This window comes from Oncorhynchus keta, chromosome 35 (genome assembly GCF_023373465.1).
Source record: "Oncorhynchus keta strain PuntledgeMale-10-30-2019 chromosome 35, Oket_V2, whole genome shotgun sequence".
NCBI lineage: Eukaryota > Metazoa > Chordata > Actinopteri > Salmoniformes > Salmonidae > Oncorhynchus > Oncorhynchus keta.
The window spans coordinates 75,245,518-75,265,517 of record NC_068455.1 but is presented as its reverse complement, the minus strand read 5'-3'; the positions used below and the strand labels follow the sequence as shown (position 1 = coordinate 75,265,517).

The following is a 20,000-nucleotide window of genomic DNA, read 5'->3' as shown; positions in this document are numbered from 1 at the left end:
TCCGAGCCTACAGGATACAGGGTTGTCTCTATGAGATGCACCAGGCATCAGAGTGGAACCTTACTATGAGAGGACAGTATCCGAGCCTACAGGATACAGGGTTGTCTCTATGAGATGCACCAGGCATCAGAGTGGAACCTTGCTATGAGAGGACAGTATCCGAGCCTACAGGATACAGGGTTGTCTCTATGAGATGCACCAGGCATCAGAGTGGAACCTTGCTATGAGAGGACAGTATCCGAGCCTACAGGATACAGGGTTGTCTCTATGGGATGCACCATGCATCAGAGTCAACACATTTACATGAGGCTCTTGCCTCTGTAGAAGTCAGTCTCTGATTCAAATTCAAGAAGTGAAACCAACAGACGGTTATTTTGTCCCCGGAGGACCAGCTCCAAGGGTCCATATTGGTGCACTACGTAGGGAATAGGGTCCCATAGAGCTCTGGTCTAAAGTAGTGCACTACGTAGGGAATAGGGTGCCATAGAGCTCTGGTCTAAAGTAGTGCACTACGTAGGGAATAGGGTGCCATAGAGCTCTGGTCTAAAGTAGTGCAATATGTAGGGAATAGGGTGGCATAGAGCTCTGGTCTAAAGTAGTGCACAATGTAGGGAATAGGGTGCCAGCTCTGGTCTAAAGTAGTGCACTATGTAGGGAATAAGGTGCCATTTGGGACGGAGTCTGCGTGTGGGACAGGACCCGAGCAGGAGCAGCAGAGCCGTCCTGACCTCTGACCTCTCCCCTCCTCCGGTCAGTTCACTCCAGAGCCTGCTGTTTCTAATGCTCCTCACATGAAACCGATTATGCCCCTGAGACACAATGGCCGCCGCACCTAACGATGTTGTGACATCACGGATCATGGAACACTGAAGGGAGTTTAAAGGACTTCATGTTTTGCCACCCGGGAAGCACATAGGGTTGACTCCTGATAAGACAAAAGAGGACTGGACACCCAGGAAGCACATAGGGTTGACTCCTGATAAGCCAAAAGAGGACTGGACACCCAGGAAGCACATAGGGTTGACTCCTGATAAGCCAAAAGAGGACTGGACACCCAGGAAGCACAAAGGGTTGACTCCTGATAAGCCAAAAGAGGACTGGACACCCCTCGGAAGCCTGGCTCCTCTCTAGGTTTTTTTCCCAGGTTCCTGCCTTGTTGGGAGATTTTGTAAAATGCTTTTCTAAAATACAAGTACGTTTAGTGAATTCATCTTAACAACCACATATCACAGTCATAGTAAATCAGATCTTTCCTCAATAATTGAATCATGAAATCTTATTCATTGTGGTCTTTAAGGCAAAACTGGTCCTTGATCAGCACTCTGATACTCTTTGTGAATACGGGCCAATGTATTGTACGACAACATGGATGTTGCATCACCGCTAGGGACCAGGAAGTCATTTAGCTTGGTGAGGTGAGCACACCCCCATTCTCTACACGGTAACCAGGAAGTCATTTAGCTTGGTGAGGTGAGCACACCCCCATTCTCTACACGGTAACCAGGAAGTCATTTAGCTTGGTGAGGTGAGCACACCCCCATTCTCTACATGGTAACCAGGAAGTCATTTAGCTTGGTGAGGTGAGCACACCCCCATTCTCTACACGGTAACCAGGAAGTCATTTAGCTTGGTGAGGTGAGCACACCCCCATTCTCTACACGGTAACCAGGAAGTCATTTAGCTTGGTGAGGTGAGCACACCCCCATTCTCTACACGGTAACCAGGAAGTCATTTAGCTTGGTGAGGTGAGAACACCCCCATTCTCTACACGGTAACCAGGAAGTCATTTAGCTTGGTGAGGTGAGCACACCCCCATTCTCTACACGGTAACCAGGAAGTCATTTAGCTTGGTGAGGTGAGCACACCCCCATTCTCTACACGGTAACCAGGAAGTCATTTAGCTTGGTGAGGTGAGCACACCCCCATTCTCTACACGGTAACCAGGAAGTCATTTAGCTTGGTGAGGTGAGCACACCCCCATTCTCTACACGGTAACCAGGAAGTCATTTAGCTTGGTGAGGTGAGCACACCCCCATTCTCTACACGGTAACCAGGAAGTCATTTAGCTTGGTGAGATGAGCACACCCCCATTCTCTACACGGTAACCAGGAAGTCATTTAGCTTGGTGAGGTGAGCACACCCCCATTCTCTACACGGTAACCAGGAAGTCATTTAGCTTGGTGAGGTGAGCACACCCCCATTCTCTACACGGTAACCAGGAAGTCATTTAGCTTGGTGAGGTGAGCACACCCCCATTCTCTACATGGTAACCAGGAAGTCATTTAGCTTGGTGAGGTGAGCACACCCCCATTCTCTACACGGTAACCCAGGAAGTAATTTAGCTTGGTGAGGTGAGCACACCCCCATTCTCTACATGGTAACCAGGAAGTCATTTAGCTTGATGAGGTGAGCACACCCCCGTTCTCTACACGGTAACCCAGGAAGTCATTTAGCTTGGTGAGGTGAGCACACCCCCATTCTCTACACGGTAACCAGGAAGTCATTTAGCTTGATGAGGTGAGCACACCCCCATTCTCTACACGGTAACCAGGAAGTCATTTAGCTTGGTGAGGTGAGAACACCCCCATTCTCTACACGGTGACCAGGAAGTCATTTAGCTTGGTGAGGTGAGCACACCCCCATTCTCTACACGGTAACCAGGAAGTCATTTAGCTTGGTGAGGTGAGCACACCCCATTCTCTACACGGTAACCAGGAAGTCATTTAGCTTGGTGAGGTGAGCACACCCCCATTCTCTACACGGTAACCAGGAAGTCATTTAGCTTGGTGAGGTGAGCACACCCCCATTCTCTACACGGTAACCAGGAAGTCATTTAGCTTGGTGAGGTGAGCACACCCCATTCTCTACACGGTAACCAGGAAGTCATTTAGCTTGGTGAGGTGAGCACACCCCATTCTCTACACGGTAACCAGGAAGTCATTTAGCTTGGTGAGATGAGCACACCCCCATTCTCTACACGGTAACCAGGAAGTCATTTAGCTTGGTGAGGTGAGCACACCCCCATTCTCTACACGGTAACCAGGAAGTCATTTAGCTTGGTGAGGTGAGCACACCCCCATTCTCTACACGGTAACCAGGAAGTCATTTAGCTTGGTGAGGTGAGCACACCCCCATTCTCTACATGGTAACCAGGAAGTCATTTAGCTTGGTGAGGTGAGCACACCCCCATTCTCTACACGGTAACCCAGGAAGTAATTTAGCTTGGTGAGGTGAGCACACCCACATTCTCTACATGGTAACCAGGAAGTCATTTAGCTTGATGAGGTGAGCACACCCCCGTTCTCTACACGGTAACCCAGGAAGTCATTTAGCTTGGTGAGGTGAGCACACCCCCATTCTCTACACGGTAACCAGGAAGTCATTTAGCTTGATGAGGTGAGCACACCCCCATTCTCTACACGGTAACCAGGAAGTCATTTAGCTTGGTGAGGTGAGCACACCCCCATTCTCTACACGGTAACCAGGAAGTCATTTAGCTTGGTGAGGTGAGCACACCCCCATTCTCTACAAGGTAACCAGGAAGTCATTTAGCTTGGTGAGGTGAGCACACCCCCATTCTCTACACGGTAACCAGGAAGTCATTTAGCTTGATGAGGTGAGCACACCCCCATTCTCTACATGGTAACCAGGAAGTCATTTAGCTTGGTGAGGTGAGCACACCCCCATTCTCTACAAGGTAACCAGGAAGTCATTTAGCTTGGTGAGGTGAGCACACCCCCATTCTCTACACGGTAACCAGGAAGTCATTTAGCTTGATGAGGTGAGCACACCCCCATTCTCTACACGGTAACCAGGAAGTCATTTAGCTTGGTGAGGTGAGCACACCCCCATTCTCTACACGGTAACCAGGAAGTCATTTAGCTTGATGAGGTGAGCACACCCCCATTCTCTACACGGTAACCAGGAAGTAATTTAGCTTGGTGAGGTGAGCACACCCCCATTCTCTACATGGTAACCAGGAAGTCATTTAGCTTGATGAGGTGAGCACACCCCCATTCTCTACACGGTAACCAGGAAGTCATTTAGCTTGGTGAGGTGAGCACACCCCATTCTCTACACGGTAACCAGGAAGTCATTTAGCTTGGTGAGGTGAGCACACCCCCATTCTCTACACGGTAACCAGGAAGTCATTTAGCTTGGTGAGGTGAGCACACCCCCATTCTCTACACGGTAACCAGGAAGTAATTTAGCTTGGTGAGGTGAGCACACCCCCATTCTCTACATGGTAACCAGGAAGTCATTTAGCTTGATGAGGTGAGCACACCCCCATTCTCTACACGGTAACCAGGAAGTCATTTAGCTTGGTGAGGTGAGCACACCCCCATTCTCTACACGGTAACCAGGAAGTCATTTAGCTTGGTGAGGTGAGCACACCCCCATTCTCTACACGGTAACCAGGAAGTCATTTAGCTTGGTGAGGTGAGCACACCCCCATTCTCTACACGGTAACCAGGAAGTCATTTAGCTTGGTGAGGTGAGCACACCCCCATTCTCTACATGGTAACCAGGAAGTCATTTAGCTTGATGAGGTGAGCACACCCCCATTCTCTACACGGTAACCAGGAAGTCATTTAGCTTGGTGAGGTGAGCACACCCCCATTCTCTACACGGTAACCAGGAAGTCATTTAGCTTGGTGAGGTGAGCACACCCCCATTCTCTACACGGTAACCAGGAAGTCATTTAGCTTGGTGAGGTGAGCACACCCCCATTCTCTACACGGTAACCAGGAAGTCATTTAGCTTGGTGAGGTGAGCACACCCCCATTCTCTACACAGTAACTGAATTGCGCTGACTCAGGTGTTTCACTTAAAATGAATGTCAAACAAAAAACATTGATTTTAAAGTTAAACAAACCATTTAACTCTTTTGCACAAGAACAACTTCTAACAATTTACACCAAACATTTGACAAAAACACATTTTACTGGAAGAACAGTGCAGATGAAAGTTTGGTAACAGAATGACGGTTAAAATCTATTTTTCTTTTGTGTCCAAAAACTCTGTAAAATATCTGCACTGAATTAAGATTCCCAGACGTCTGCAGAAAGAATGGGGCGTCAGCTATGACATCACACCTTGAGTTTTGAAAAAAAATATCTCTTTTGGTTATTGAACTACAATAAGTGAAGTGGATTAACACCCTGTAACGGAATTTCATCATGGTTCCCTGATCTGTACTCCACAGTAATACATCATTATGGATATTAATGTCATTCTCTTCATGGTTGATGTATCCTAATAGGTACAAAGGTAGAAATATCCAATATCCTCCTTTCCATATTTGGGTATTATTCTACACACTGGCGATTATTTTAATGAGCTCCGCCCACAAACAAGACCGAATTTGGTTGGACCGGACCAAATCTGAACCAATCACAGTTGTCCATAGAGCTCCGAGACAGGATTGTGTCGAGGCACATATCTGGGGAAGGGTACCAAAAAATGTCTACAGCATGAAAGGTCCCCAAGAACACAGTGGTCTCCATCATTCTTCAGAGGAAGAAGTTTGGAACCACCAAGACTCTTCCTAGAGCTGGCCGATCGGCCAAACCGAGCAATCAGGGGAGAAGGGCCTTGGTCAGGGAGGTGACCAAGATTTCGATGGTCACTCTGACAGAGCTCCAGAGTTCCTTTGTGGAGATGGGAGAACCTTCCAGAAGGACAACCATCTCTGCAGCACTCCACCAATCAGACCTTTATGGTAGAGTTGTCAGACGGAAGCCACTCCCCAGTAAAAGGCACATGACAGTTTGGAGTTTGCCAAAAGGCACCGAAAGGACTCTCAGACCATGAGAAACAAGATTCTAATATGAAAACAAAGATTGAACTCTTTGACCTGAATGCCAAGCGTCACGTCAGGAGGAAACCTGGCACCATCCCTACGGTGAAGCATGGTGGTGGCAGCATCACGTCAGGAGGAAACCTGGCACCATCCCTACGTTGAAGCATGGTGGTGACAGCGTCACGTCAGGAGGAAACCTGGCACCATCCCTACGGTGAAGCATGGTGGTGACAGCGCCACGTCAGGAGGAAACCTGGCACCATCCCTACGGTGAAGCATGGTGGTGGCAGCATCACGTCAGGAGGAAACCTGGCACCATCCCTACGGTGAAGCATGGTGGTGGCAGCATCACGTCAGGAGGAAACCTGGCACCATCCCTACGGTGAAGCATGGTGGTGGCAGCATCACGTCAGGAGGAAACCTGGCACCATCCCTACGGTGAAGCATGGTGGTGGCAGCATCATGCTTTGGGTATGTTTTTAAGAGGCAGGGACTGGGAGAATAGTCAGGATCAAGGGAAAGATTAACAGAGCAAAGTACAGAGAGATCCTTCATGAAAACCTGCTCCAGAGTGCTCAGGACCTCAGACTGGGGGCGAAGGTTCACCTTCCAACAGGACAACGACCCTAAACACACAGCCAAGACAATGCAGGACTGGCTTCAGGACAAGTCTCTAAATGTCCTTAAGTGGCCCAGCCAGAGCACGAACTTGAGCCGGATCAAACATCTCTGGAGAGACCTGAAAATAGCTGTTCAGCAATGCTCCCCATCCAACCTGACAGAGCTTGAGATGATCTACAGAGAAGAATTGGAGAAACTCCCCAAATACAGGTGTGCCAAGCCTGTAGTATCATACCCAAGAAGACTTGAGGCTGTAATCGCTGCCAAAGGTGCTTCAACTAAGTACTGAGTAAAGGGTCTGAATACTTGTGTAAATGTGATATTTCAGTTGAATCTCTTTTATACATTTGCTAAAATGTCTATAAACCTGTTTTTGCTTTGTCATTATGGGGTATTTTGTGTAGATTTATGAGGAAAGACATCGATTTAATCAATTTTAGAATAAGGCTGTAACGTAATTTTTTTGGGGAAAAAGTCAAGGGGTCTGAATAGTTTCCGAATGCACTGTACAGTGCTGTAATGATGTACACAAAGTTAAAGTACAAAAGGGAAAATCTATAAACATAAATATGGATTGTATTTACTTTGGTGTTTTTTCTTCACTGGCTGCCCTCTCCCTCTCCCTCCCTCTTTCTCTACTCTCTCTTTCTCTCTCTTCCTCGCTCCCTCTATTTCTCTCTCTTTCTCACTCTGCCCCCCCCCCCTCTCTCTGAGCCATGGGGAGTGTTAGTAGTGTTGGCTGATACTAGCAGGGTAAAGTGCTTTCAAGGGAATAAGGAATGCAATCAGAAATGCTTTTAGTCGGGTTGTGCCCCAAACGGCACCCTATGCCCTATACAGGATAGTGCACTACAGGTCCCATAGGGCTCCGGTCAAATATGGTGCACTACAGGTCCCATAGGGCTCCGGTCAAATATGGTGCACTACAGCTCCCATGGGGCTTCGGTCAAATTTAGTGCACTATATTTGCTATATTCCCTATTCCCCTCTATATAGAGACACAGTCCTCTTTTATCGATAGAGCTGAGAGACGGAGAGCGAGAGAGAGAGACAGATATATAGATATAGAGAGCGATAGATAAAGAGAAACAGAGAGAGAGAGAGAGAGAGACAGAGAGAGAGAGAGACAGAGACAGAGACAGATATATAGATATAGAGAGCGATAGATATTTTTGCTATATTCCCTATTCCCCTCTATATAGAGACACAGTCCTCTTTTATCGATAGAGCTGAGAGACAGAGAGAGAGAGAGAGAGAGAGAGAGAGACAGATATATAGATATAGAGAGCGATAGATAAAGAGAAACAGAGAGAGAGACAGAGAGACAGAGAGAGAGAGAGAGACAGACAGAGAGAGAGAGAGACAGAGAGAGAGAGAGAGAGAGAGAGAGACAGAGAGAGAGAGAAAGAGAAACAGAGAGAGAGAGAGAGACAGAGACAGAGACAGATATATAGATATAGAGAGCGATAGATATTTTTGCTATATTCCCTATTCCCCTCTATATAGAGACACAGTCCTCTTTTATCGATAGAGCTGAGAGACAGAGAGAGAGAGAGAGAGAGACAGATATATAGATATAGAGAGCGATAGATAAAGAGAAACAGAGAGAGAGAGAGAGAGAGAGAGAGAGACAGACAGAGAAAGAGAGAGACAGAGAGAGAGAGAGAGAGACAGAGAGAGAGAGAAAGAGAAACAGAGAGAGAGAGAGAGAGAGAGAGAGACAGAGAGGGGCTTTAAAATCTCCAAAAGCCTCTTTCTTCTCTCATGCTCAATCTCTCATGATTTTTATTTCTCTCCTCTCTTTTGCTCTCGCTCTCGCTCTCCTTATTCTTTAAATTATGCTCTCTATCTCACACACACACACAATCACACCACTCAACCCTCTCTCTCTTTCTCCCACTCTCTCTGTCACAAACAGGCTTTGGTAGATTCCTTCTTACATGGCACGGTAAATACTGGGGCTGGGAATTGCCAGGGACCCCATGATGCGATAGTATTACAATTTCTAGGTACCGATACGATATGTATTGCGGTTCTTGTGATTCTCATGATTCTCTATGTATTGCGATTCTTGTGATTCTCATGATTCTACATGTATTGCGATTCATTATTATAATTTTATTGCGATGATGATGTTCCAAACATATTGCTCACTAAATGTCTGCTGCGGAGAGACGAGAGAGAGAGAGAGCAGGATATAATTCTGATTCAGCTGCCCTGCTCACCGGGTAGGTGACATGTTCCCATTTGGAACCATTTCATGTGTCTGAAGGTATAAACTCTGATTTCCCAGCGGGCCCAGAGAGCAAATCAACTGCACTATAGGCCGACCGCTGGCCAATCGGATGGCTCAGATTACCGTATCTGCAGTAATGTAGCATGGCATAAAAGAAAGCTACTGTGAGATTTCAAAACGTTTAAAACCACGACTAGAGAGACTGTCAACGAATACAGCAAAGAGCTGCTGTTTCAAAACGTTTAAAACCACGACTAGAGAGACTGTCAACGAATACAGTAAAGAGCTGCTGTTTCAAAACGTTTAAAACCACGACTAGAGAGACTGTCAACGAATATAGCAAAGAGCTGTATTTATGAGTGACTTCATGTTTAAAGTTCTTACTCAGCCCTGTCAACACTTAGTATTCAACACTTAGTATTCAACACTTAGTATTCAACACTTAGTATTCAACACTTAGTATTCAACACTTTGTATTCAACACTTAGTATTCAACACTTTGTATTCAACACTTAGTATTCAACACTTTAAAAAATCACTTTCTTCCTACTTCCACTCACGCTACAACCACCACTGTAATGAATGAGTACAACCACCACTGTAATGAATGAGTACAACCACCACTGTAATGAATGAGTACAACCACCACTGTAATGAATGAGTACAACCACCACTGTAGCTGTAATGAATGAGTACAACCACCACTGTAATGAATGAGTACAACCACCACTGTAATGAATGAGTACAACCACCACTGTAATGAATGAGTACAACCACCACTGTAATGAATGAGTACAACCACCACTGTAATGAATGAGTACAACCACCACTGTAATGAATGAGTACAACCACCACTGCAGCTGTAATGAATGAGTACAACCACCACTGTAATGAATGAGTACAACCACCACTGTAATGAATGAGTACAACCACCACTGTAGCTGTAATGAATGAGTACAACCACCACTGTAATGAATGAGTACAACCACCACTGTAATGAATGAGTACAACCACCACTGTAGCTGTAATGAATGAGTACAACCACCACTGTAATGAATGAGTACAACCACCACTGTAATGAATGAGTACAACCACCACTGTAATGAATGAGTACAACCACCACTGTAATGAATGAGTACAACCACCACTGTAGCTGTAATGAATGAGTACAACCACCACTGCAGCTGTAATGAATGAGTACAACCACCACTGCAGCTGTAATGAATGAGTACAACCACCACTGTAGCTGTAATGAATGAGTACAACCACCACTGTAATGAATGAGTACAACCACCACTGTAATGAATGATTACAACCACCACTAGCTGTAATGAATGAGTACAACCACCACTGTAGCTGTAATGAATGAGTACAACCACCACTGCAGCTGTAATGAATGAGTACAACCACCACTGCAGCTGTAATGAATGAGTACAACCACCACTAGCTGTAATGAATGAGTACAACCACCACTGCAGCTGTAATGAATGAGTACAACCACCACTGCAGCTGTAATGAATGAGTACAACCACCACTGTAATGAATGAGTACAACCACCACTGTAATGAATGAGTACAACCACCACTGCAGCTGTAATGAATGAGTACAACCACCACTGCAGCTGTAATGAATGAGTACAACCACCACTGTAATGAATGAGTACAACCACCACTGTAATGAATGAGTACAACCACCACTGCAGCTGTAATGAATGAGTAGGAAAATATATCGATAGGCTTGTTTTTTGTGTTTTTTTTTTAATATTCAGGAATATTTCACTTTCTCTGTTCATAGACATGAATGTTTACATGAGGCAGAAACAATGTGGTGCGACTCGAGTTTTGCCATCAGCTGGAAGATGGTGTCTCCTCTTTTGGTCAGTTTCGGTGGAGGCTGAAAACGTATTCTGTATAATGTGTTGGGCCTTAACGAAACAAACCTCATTGCTACAGAACTGTTAAGGTTGTATATGCTTCCGTTCTTTTCTAAGTCATGTCAATAAAAATCGGAGAGGTAAATCTTGGCTTGCATTTTGACTCAGAAAGTGATCTTGACTCCCGTTCCTGTTCCTGTTCCCGTTCCTGTTCCTGTTCCCGTTCCCGTTCCCGTTCCTGTTCCTGTTCCTGTTCCTGTTCCCGTTCCCGTTCCCGTTCCTTTTCCCGTTCCTGTTCCTGTTCCCGTTCCCGTTCCCATTCCCGAGCAGGGTTTCCGTTCCTGTTCCTGTTCCCGTTCCTGTTCCTGTTCCCGTTCCCTTTCCTGTTCCTGTTCCTGTTCCCGTTCCCTTTCCTGTTCCTGTTCCCTTTCCTGTTCCTGTTCCTGTTCCCGTTCCCTTTCCTGTTCCTGTTCCCGTTCCCGTTCCTGTTCCCGTTCCTGTTCCTGTTCCTGTTCCTGTTCCTGTTCCCGTTCCCGTTCCCATTCCCGAGCAGGGTTTCCCGTTCCTGTTCCTGTTCCTGTTCCCGTTCCCGTTCCCGTTCCCGAGCAGGGTTTCCCCAACTCGGTCCCGGGGACCTCCTGGGTTCACCATTTGTTTTTTGTCCTAGCACTACACAGCTGATTCAAATCATCAAAGGTTGATGATACGTTGGTTATTTGAATCAGCAAAAACCCAGGCTGACCTGATCTAGAGAATAAGAGGCTTGTTTCAGTCGATGAGAGAGAGATAGAGAATAAGAGTCCTGTTTCATTTGATGAGGGAGAGAGAGAGAGAGGGAGGGAACCTCAGCCTTATAAAGGTCAATACCCAGAATGCTCTTGGGAGGTAATTCCTCCCTCCCTCCCTCCCTCCCACAGAGAACAAAAGAGGGAGTCTGGTTCGTCAGCTAAATTCATTAATGAAGAAAACACCCTCCCTGATACGTGAGATCTTCCGATGAAGTATCACATTGTTGGTGGGTAAAGGTCATCCAAGATCTTCCTCTGTTGTGAATGACGAGCTCACACACACACACACACACACACACACACACACACACACACACACACACACACACACACACACACACACACACACACACACACACACACACACACACACACACACACACACACACACACACACACACACACACACACACACACACAGAGATGTGTCTGTAGAAGTCATGAAGGCAGGGGTCATATAATCAACATAATGGACATTCTTTCACATTTCTTTGATAATTTCACGTAGGATTCGCTCCTTTCCTCGCCGCATGATTCTTCCTGTTTTGTGACATATTACCATACTGTAGGAGGTGTGTGTTTGTGTGTGTGTGTGTGTGTGTGTGTGTGTGTGTGGGAGGTGTATAATGAATAGTTTACATTAAGGCAGTACAGGACTTAAGGATGTTGTAGGAGGATGAATTCTTCCCTTCTTTCCCCTCCTCCACTCCTTTTCCTCCCTCCTCTTGATGAAAAGGAATCCGTTTTCTGCTGAATGTGTTGCACTAATGTATTTTATGTGAAGGAAAACTACAGTTGCACGTCCCTGATCACTCTATTGAAGCAAAACACCACTTAACTTTCCATTTAAAACGAGACCCCTGTCAATACACAGCTGGACTCACCTGCTCCGGCTTTCTCCCATTGTGCTCTTTCCAAACAAACACCTGACTGGACTCACCTGCTCCGGCTTTCTCCCATTGTGCTCTTCACAGACAAACACCTGACTGACTCACCTGCTCCGGCTTTCTCCCATTGTGCTCTTCACAGACAAACACCTGACTGACTCACCTGCTCCGGCTTTCTCCCATTGTGCTCTTCACAAACAAACACCTGACTGGACTCACCTGCTCCGGCTTTCTCCCATTGTGCTCTTCACAAACAAACACCTGACTGACTCACCTGCTCCAGCTTTCTCCCATTGTGCTCTTCACAAACAAACACCTGACTGACTCACCTGCTCCAGCTTTCTCCCATTGTGCTCTTTACAAACAAACACCTGACTGGACTCACCTGCTCCGGCTTTCTCCCATTGTGCTCTTCACAAACAAACACCTGACTGACTCACCTGCTCCGGCTTTCTCCCATTGTGCTCTTCACAAACAAACACCTGACTGACTCACCTGCTCCGGCTTTCTCCCATTGTGCTCTTCACAAACAAACACCTGACTGACTCACCTGCTCCGGCTTTCTCCCATTGTGCTCTTTACAAACAAACACCTGACTGGACTCACCTGCTCCGGCTTTCTCCCATTGTGCTCTTCACAAACAAACACCTGACTGACTCACCTGCTCCGGCTTTCTCCCATTGTGCTCTTCACAAACAAACACCTGACTGGACTCACCTGCTCCGGCTTTCTCCCATTGTGCTCTTTACAAACAAACACCTGACTGGACTCACCTGCTCCGGCTTTCTCCCATTGTGCTCTTCACAGACAAACACCTGACTGGACTCACCTGCTCCGGCTTTCTCCCATTGTGCTCTTTACAAACAAACACCTGACTGACTCACCTGCTCCGGCTTTCTCCCATTGTGCTCTTTACAAACAAACACCTGACTGACTCACCTGCTCCGGCTTTCTCCCATTGTGCTCTTTACAAACAAACACCTGACTGACTAACCTGCTCCGGCTTTCTCCCATTGTGCTCTTCACAAACAAACACCTGACTGGACTCACCTGCTCCGGCTTTCTCTCATTGTGCTCTTTACAAACAAACACCTGACTGACTCACCTGCTCCGGCTTTCTCCCATTGTGCTCTTTACAAACAAACACCTGACTGACTAACCTGCTCCGGCTTTCTCCCATTGTGCTCTTCACAAACAAACACCTGACTGGACTCACCTGCTCCGGCTTTCTCCCATTGTGCTCTTTACAAACAAACACCTGACTGGACTCACCTGCTCCGGCTTTCTCCCATTGTGCTCTTCACAGACAAACACCTGACTGGACTCACCTGCTCCGGCTTTCTCCCATTGTGCTCTTTACAAACAAACACCTGACTGGACTCACCTGCTCCGGCTTTCTCCCATTGTGCTCTTCACAAACAAACACCTGACTGACTCACCTGCTCCGGCTTTCTCCCATTGTGCTCTTCACAAACAAACACCTGACTGACTCACCTGCTCCGGCTTTCTCTCATTGTGCTCTTTACAAACAAACACCTGACTGACTCACCTGCTCCGGCTTTCTCCCATTGTGCTCTTTACAAACAAACACCTGACTGACTCACCTGCTCCGGCTTTCTCCCATTGTGCTCTTTACAAACAAACACCTGACTGACTAACCTGCTCCGGCTTTCTCCCATTGTGCTCTTTCCAAACAAACACCTGACTGGACTCACCTGCTCCGGCTTTCTCCCATTGTGCTCTTTACAAACAAACACCTGACTGGACTCACCTGCTCCGGCTTTCTCCCATTGTGCTCTTCACAAACAAACACCTGACTGGACTCACCTGCTCCGGCTTTCTCCCATTGTGCTCTTCACAAACAAACACCTGACTGGACTCACCTGCTCCGGCTTTCTTCCATTGTGCTCTTCACAGACAAACACCTGACTGGACTCACCTGCTCCGGCTTTCTTCCATTGTGCTCTTCACAAACAAACACCTGACTGACTCACCTGCTCCGGCTTTCTCCCATTGTGCTCTTCACAAACAAACACCTGACTGACTCACCTGCTCCGGCTTTCTCCCATTGTGCTCTTTACAAACAAACACCTGACTGACTCACCTGCTCCGGCTTTCTCCCATTGTGCTCTTTACAAACAAACACCTGACTGGACTCACCTGCTCCGGCTTTCTCCCATTGTGCTCTTTAAAAACAAACACCTGACTGACTCACCTGCTCCGGCTTTCTCCCATTGTGCTCTTCACAAACAAACACCTGACTGACTCACCTGCTCCGGCTTTCTAACATTGTGCTCTTCACAAACAAACACCTGACTGGACTCACCTGCTCCGGCTTTCTCCCATTGTGCTCTTCACAAACAAACACCTGACTGACTAACCTGCTCCGGCTTTCTAACATTGTGCTCTTCACAAACAAACACCTGACTGGACTCACCTGCTCCGGCTTTCTCCCATTGTGCTCTTCACAAACAAACACCTGACTGACTCACCTGCTCCGGCTTTCTCCCATTGTGCTCTTCACAAACAAACACCTGACTGGACTCACCTGCTCCGGCTTTCTCCCATTGTGCTCTTTACAAACAAACACCTGACTGGACTCACCTGCTCCGGCTTTCTCCCATTGTGCTCTTCACAGACAAACACCTGACTGGACTCACCTGCTCCGGCTTTCTCCCATTGTGCTCTTTACAAACAAACACCTGACTGACTCACCTGCTCCGGCTTTCTCCCATTGTGCTCTTTACAAACAAACACCTGACTGACTCACCTGCTCCGGCTTTCTCCCATTGTGCTCTTTACAAACAAACACCTGACTGACTAACCTGCTCCGGCTTTCTCCCATTGTGCTCTTCACAAACAAACACCTGACTGGACTCACCTGCTCCGGCTTTCTCTCATTGTGCTCTTTACAAACAAACACCTGACTGACTCACCTGCTCCGGCTTTCTCCCATTGTGCTCTTTACAAACAAACACCTGACTGACTAACCTGCTCCGGCTTTCTCCCATTGTGCTCTTCACAAACAAACACCTGACTGGACTCACCTGCTCCGGCTTTCTCCCATTGTGCTCTTTACAAACAAACACCTGACTGGACTCACCTGCTCCGGCTTTCTCCCATTGTGCTCTTCACAGACAAACACCTGACTGGACTCACCTGCTCCGGCTTTCTCCCATTGTGCTCTTTACAAACAAACACCTGACTGGACTCACCTGCTCCGGCTTTCTCCCATTGTGCTCTTCACAAACAAACACCTGACTGACTCACCTGCTCCGGCTTTCTCCCATTGTGCTCTTCACAAACAAACACCTGACTGACTCACCTGCTCCGGCTTTCTCTCATTGTGCTCTTTACAAACAAACACCTGACTGACTCACCTGCTCCGGCTTTCTCCCATTGTGCTCTTTACAAACAAACACCTGACTGACTCACCTGCTCCGGCTTTCTCCCATTGTGCTCTTTACAAACAAACACCTGACTGACTAACCTGCTCCGGCTTTCTCCCATTGTGCTCTTTCCAAACAAACACCTGACTGGACTCACCTGCTCCGGCTTTCTCCCATTGTGCTCTTTACAAACAAACACCTGACTGGACTCACCTGCTCCGGCTTTCTCCCATTGTGCTCTTCACAAACAAACACCTGACTGGACTCACCTGCTCCGGCTTTCTCCCATTGTGCTCTTCACAAACAAACACCTGACTGGACTCACCTGCTCCGGCTTTCTTCCATTGTGCTCTTCACAGACAAACACCTGACTGGACTCACCTGCTCCGGCTTTCTTCCATTGTGCTCTTCACAAACAAACACCTGACTGACTCACCTGCTCCGGCTTTCTCCCATTGTGCTCTTCACAAACAAACACCTGACTGACTCACCTGCTCCGGCTTTCTCCCATTGTGCTCTTTACAAACAAACACCTGACTGACTCACCTGCTCCGGCTTTCTCCCATTGTGCTCTTTACAAACAAACACCTGACTGGACTCACCTGCTCCGGCTTTCTCCCATTGTGCTCTTTAAAAACAAACACCTGACTGACTCACCTGCTCCGGCTTTCTCCCATTGTGCTCTTCACAAACAAACACCTGACTGACTCACCTGCTCCGGCTTTCTAACATTGTGCTCTTCACAAACAAACACCTGACTGGACTCACCTGCTCCGGCTTTCTCCCATTGTGCTCTTCACAAACAAACACCTGACTGACTAACCTGCTCCGGCTTTCTAACATTGTGCTCTTCACAAACAAACACCTGACTGGACTCACCTGCTCCGGCTTTCTCCCATTGTGCTCTTCACAAACAAACACCTGACTGACTCACCTGCTCCGGCTTTCTCCCATTGTGCTCTTTACAAACAAACACCTGACTGACTCACCTGCTCCGGCTTTCTCCCATTGTGCTCTTTACAAACAAACACCTGACTGACTCACCTGCTCCAGCTTTCTCCCATTGTGCTCTTTACAAACAAACACCTGACTGGACTCACCTGCTCCGGCTTTCTCCCATTGTGCTCTTCACAAACAAACACCTGACTGACTCACCTGCTCCGGCTTTCTCCCATTGTGCTCTTTACAAACAAACACCTGACTGGACTCACCTGCTCCGGCTTTCTCCCATTGTGCTCTTCACAAACAAACACCTGACTGACTCACCTGCTCCGGCTTTCTCCCATTGTGCTCTTTACAAACAAACACCTGACTGACTCACCTGCTCCGGCTTTCTCCCATTGTGCTCTTTACAAACAAACACCTGACTGACTAACCTGCTCCGGCTTTCTCCCATTGTGCTCTTCACAAACAAACACCTGACTGGACTCACCTGCTCCGGCTTTCTCCCATTGTGCTCTTTACAAACAAACACCTGACTGGACTCACCTGCTCCGGCTTTCTCCCATTGTGCTCTTCACAGACAAACACCTGACTGGACTCACCTGCTCCGGCTTTCTCCCATTGTGCTCTTTACAAACAAACACCTGACTGGACTCACCTGCTCCGGCTTTCTCCCATTGTGCTCTTCACAAACAAACACCTGACTGACTCACCTGCTCCGGCTTTCTCCCATTGTGCTCTTCACAAACAAACACCTGACTGACTCACCTGCTCCGGCTTTCTCTCATTGTGCTCTTTACAAACAAACACCTGACTGACTCACCTGCTCCGGCTTTCTCCCATTGTGCTCTTTACAAACAAACACCTGACTGACTCACCTGCTCCGGCTTTCTCCCATTGTGCTCTTTACAAACAAACACCTGACTGACTAACCTGCTCCGGCTTTCTCCCATTGTGCTCTTTCCAAACAAACACCTGACTGGACTCACCTGCTCCGGCTTTCTCCCATTGTGCTCTTTACAAACAAACACCTGACTGGACTCACCTGCTCCGGCTTTCTCCCATTGTGCTCTTCACAAACAAACACCTGACTGGACTCACCTGCTCCGGCTTTCTCCCATTGTGCTCTTCACAAACAAACACCTGACTGGACTCACCTGCTCCGGCTTTCTTCCATTGTGCTCTTCACAGACAAACACCTGACTGGACTCACCTGCTCCGGCTTTCTTCCATTGTGCTCTTCACAAACAAACACCTGACTGACTCACCTGCTCCGGCTTTCTCCCATTGTGCTCTTCACAAACAAACACCTGACTGACTCACCTGCTCCGGCTTTCTCCCATTGTGCTCTTTACAAACAAACACCTGACTGACTCACCTGCTCCGGCTTTCTCCCATTGTGCTCTTTACAAACAAACACCTGACTGGACTCACCTGCTCCGGCTTTCTCCCATTGTGCTCTTTAAAAACAAACACCTGACTGACTCACCTGCTCCGGCTTTCTCCCATTGTGCTCTTCACAAACAAACACCTGACTGACTCACCTGCTCCGGCTTTCTAACATTGTGCTCTTCACAAACAAACACCTGACTGGACTCACCTGCTCCGGCTTTCTCCCATTGTGCTCTTCACAAACAAACACCTGACTGACTAACCTGCTCCGGCTTTCTAACATTGTGCTCTTCACAAACAAACACCTGACTGGACTCACCTGCTCCGGCTTTCTCCCATTGTGCTCTTCACAAACAAACACCTGACTGACTCACCTGCTCCGGCTTTCTCCCATTGTGCTCTTTACAAACAAACACCTGACTGACTCACCTGCTCCGGCTTTCTCCCATTGTGCTCTTTACAAACAAACACCTGACTGGACTCACCTGCTCCGGCTTTCTCCCATTGTGCTCTTTAAAAACAAACACCTGACTGACTCACCTGCTCCGGCTTTCTCCCATTGTGCTCTTTACAAACAAACACCTGACTGGACTCACCTGCTCAGGCTTTCTCCCATTGTGCTCTTCACAAACAAACACCTGACTGGACTCACCTGCTCCGGCTTTCTCCCATTGTGCTCTTTACAAACAAACACCTGACTGGACTCACCTGCTCCGGCTTTCTCCCATTGTGCTCTTCACAAACAAACACCTGACTGGACTCACCTGCTCCGGCTTTCTCCCATTGTGCTCTTCACAAACAAACACCTGACTGGACTCACCTGCTCCGGCTTTCTCCCATTGTGCTCTTCACAAACAAACACCTGACTGGACTCACCTGCTCCGGCTTTCTCCCATTGTGCTCTTCACAAACAAACACCTGACTGGACTCACCTGCTCCGGCTTTCTCCCATTGTGCTCTTTACAAACAAACACCTGACTGGACTCACCTGCTCAGGCTTTCTCCCATTGTGCTCTTCACAAACAAACACCTGACTGGACTCACCTGCTCCAGCTTTCTCCCATTGTGCTCTTCACAAACAAACACCTGACTGACTCACCTGCTCCAGCTTTCTCCCATTGTGCTCTTCACAAACAAACACCTGACTGGACTCACCTGCTCCAGCTTTCTCCCATTGTGCTCTTCACAAACAAACACCTGACTGACTCACCTGCTCCGGCTTTCTCCCATTGTGCTCTTTACAAACAAACACCTGGCTGGACTCACCTGTTCTGGGGAACTACGGTAAACTTCATAACGTTAAATAATGTGACAGGTGAAATGAAGAACGCCATCTGCTTTATCTCCGAACACGTTGCACAAGTTGACTGCTGGTATTTACTTTAAAAAGTAGATACAAATATTAAAATGTATTGAAAAACAACAAAGACGATGTTTCAACAGTTGACGACCATTTAAAAAAATGTACCCTGATAAACTGTATTTATATGAACCACGCAGTGACCCTAAATATATATATATAGTGCATTACTTTCACCAGAGCCTTAAGGGCCCTGTTCAAAAGCAGTGCACTATGGGAGGGAATAGGATGTAATTTAGGATGCAGCCTATGCATTAACTTACCAATGTTAATACTGGGGACTGTCCTCATAGAGTTACATGATATTACTATATTATACTAACAGCAGGAGTTATTGTGGTATTGCCAGGTTGTTCCTATAGGGTTAAACCATGGCCCATTGCCCAGCCACTGGTGATTGACTGTCTGACCCTGTCCCATTACTCCAGGTCAGTGGGTGTGTGTCAGGTCAGTGGGTGTGTGTGTATCAGGTCAGGGTGTGTCAGGTCAGGGTGTGTCAGGTCAGGGTGTGTGTCAGGTCAGTGGGTGTGTGTGTGTGTATCAGGTCAGGGTGTGTCAGGTCAGGGTGTGTGTCAGGTCAGTGGGTGTGTGTGTATCAGGTGTGTGTGTTAGGTCAGTGTATTCGGTAATGGATATGGAGTTGGCCCATTCTCTTTTTGTCTGATTCTCTCTCTCTCTCTGTCTCTCTCTCTCTCTCTCTGTCTCTCTG

At 47.4% G+C, this 20,000-nt stretch overlaps 1 long non-coding RNA gene across 4 annotated transcripts in view; it reads right to left on the bottom strand.

Moving 5' to 3' along the window:
- LOC127916215 (uncharacterized) overlaps positions 1-337 on the bottom strand; it is a 1,476-nt gene extending 1,139 nt beyond the window's left edge. For 2 of the 4 annotated variants that reach the window (XR_008094012.1, XR_008094014.1), the window contains exon 1: positions 1-50. This exon is cut by the window's left edge. This is a non-coding gene — a long non-coding RNA (uncharacterized LOC127916215). Of the gene's footprint in view, positions 51-138 lie in introns of those variants that run through there. The other 2 variants (XR_008094013.1, XR_008094015.1) reach the window with 2 other exon arrangements.
- Between the last annotated feature and the right edge of the window lie 19,663 nt (positions 338-20,000).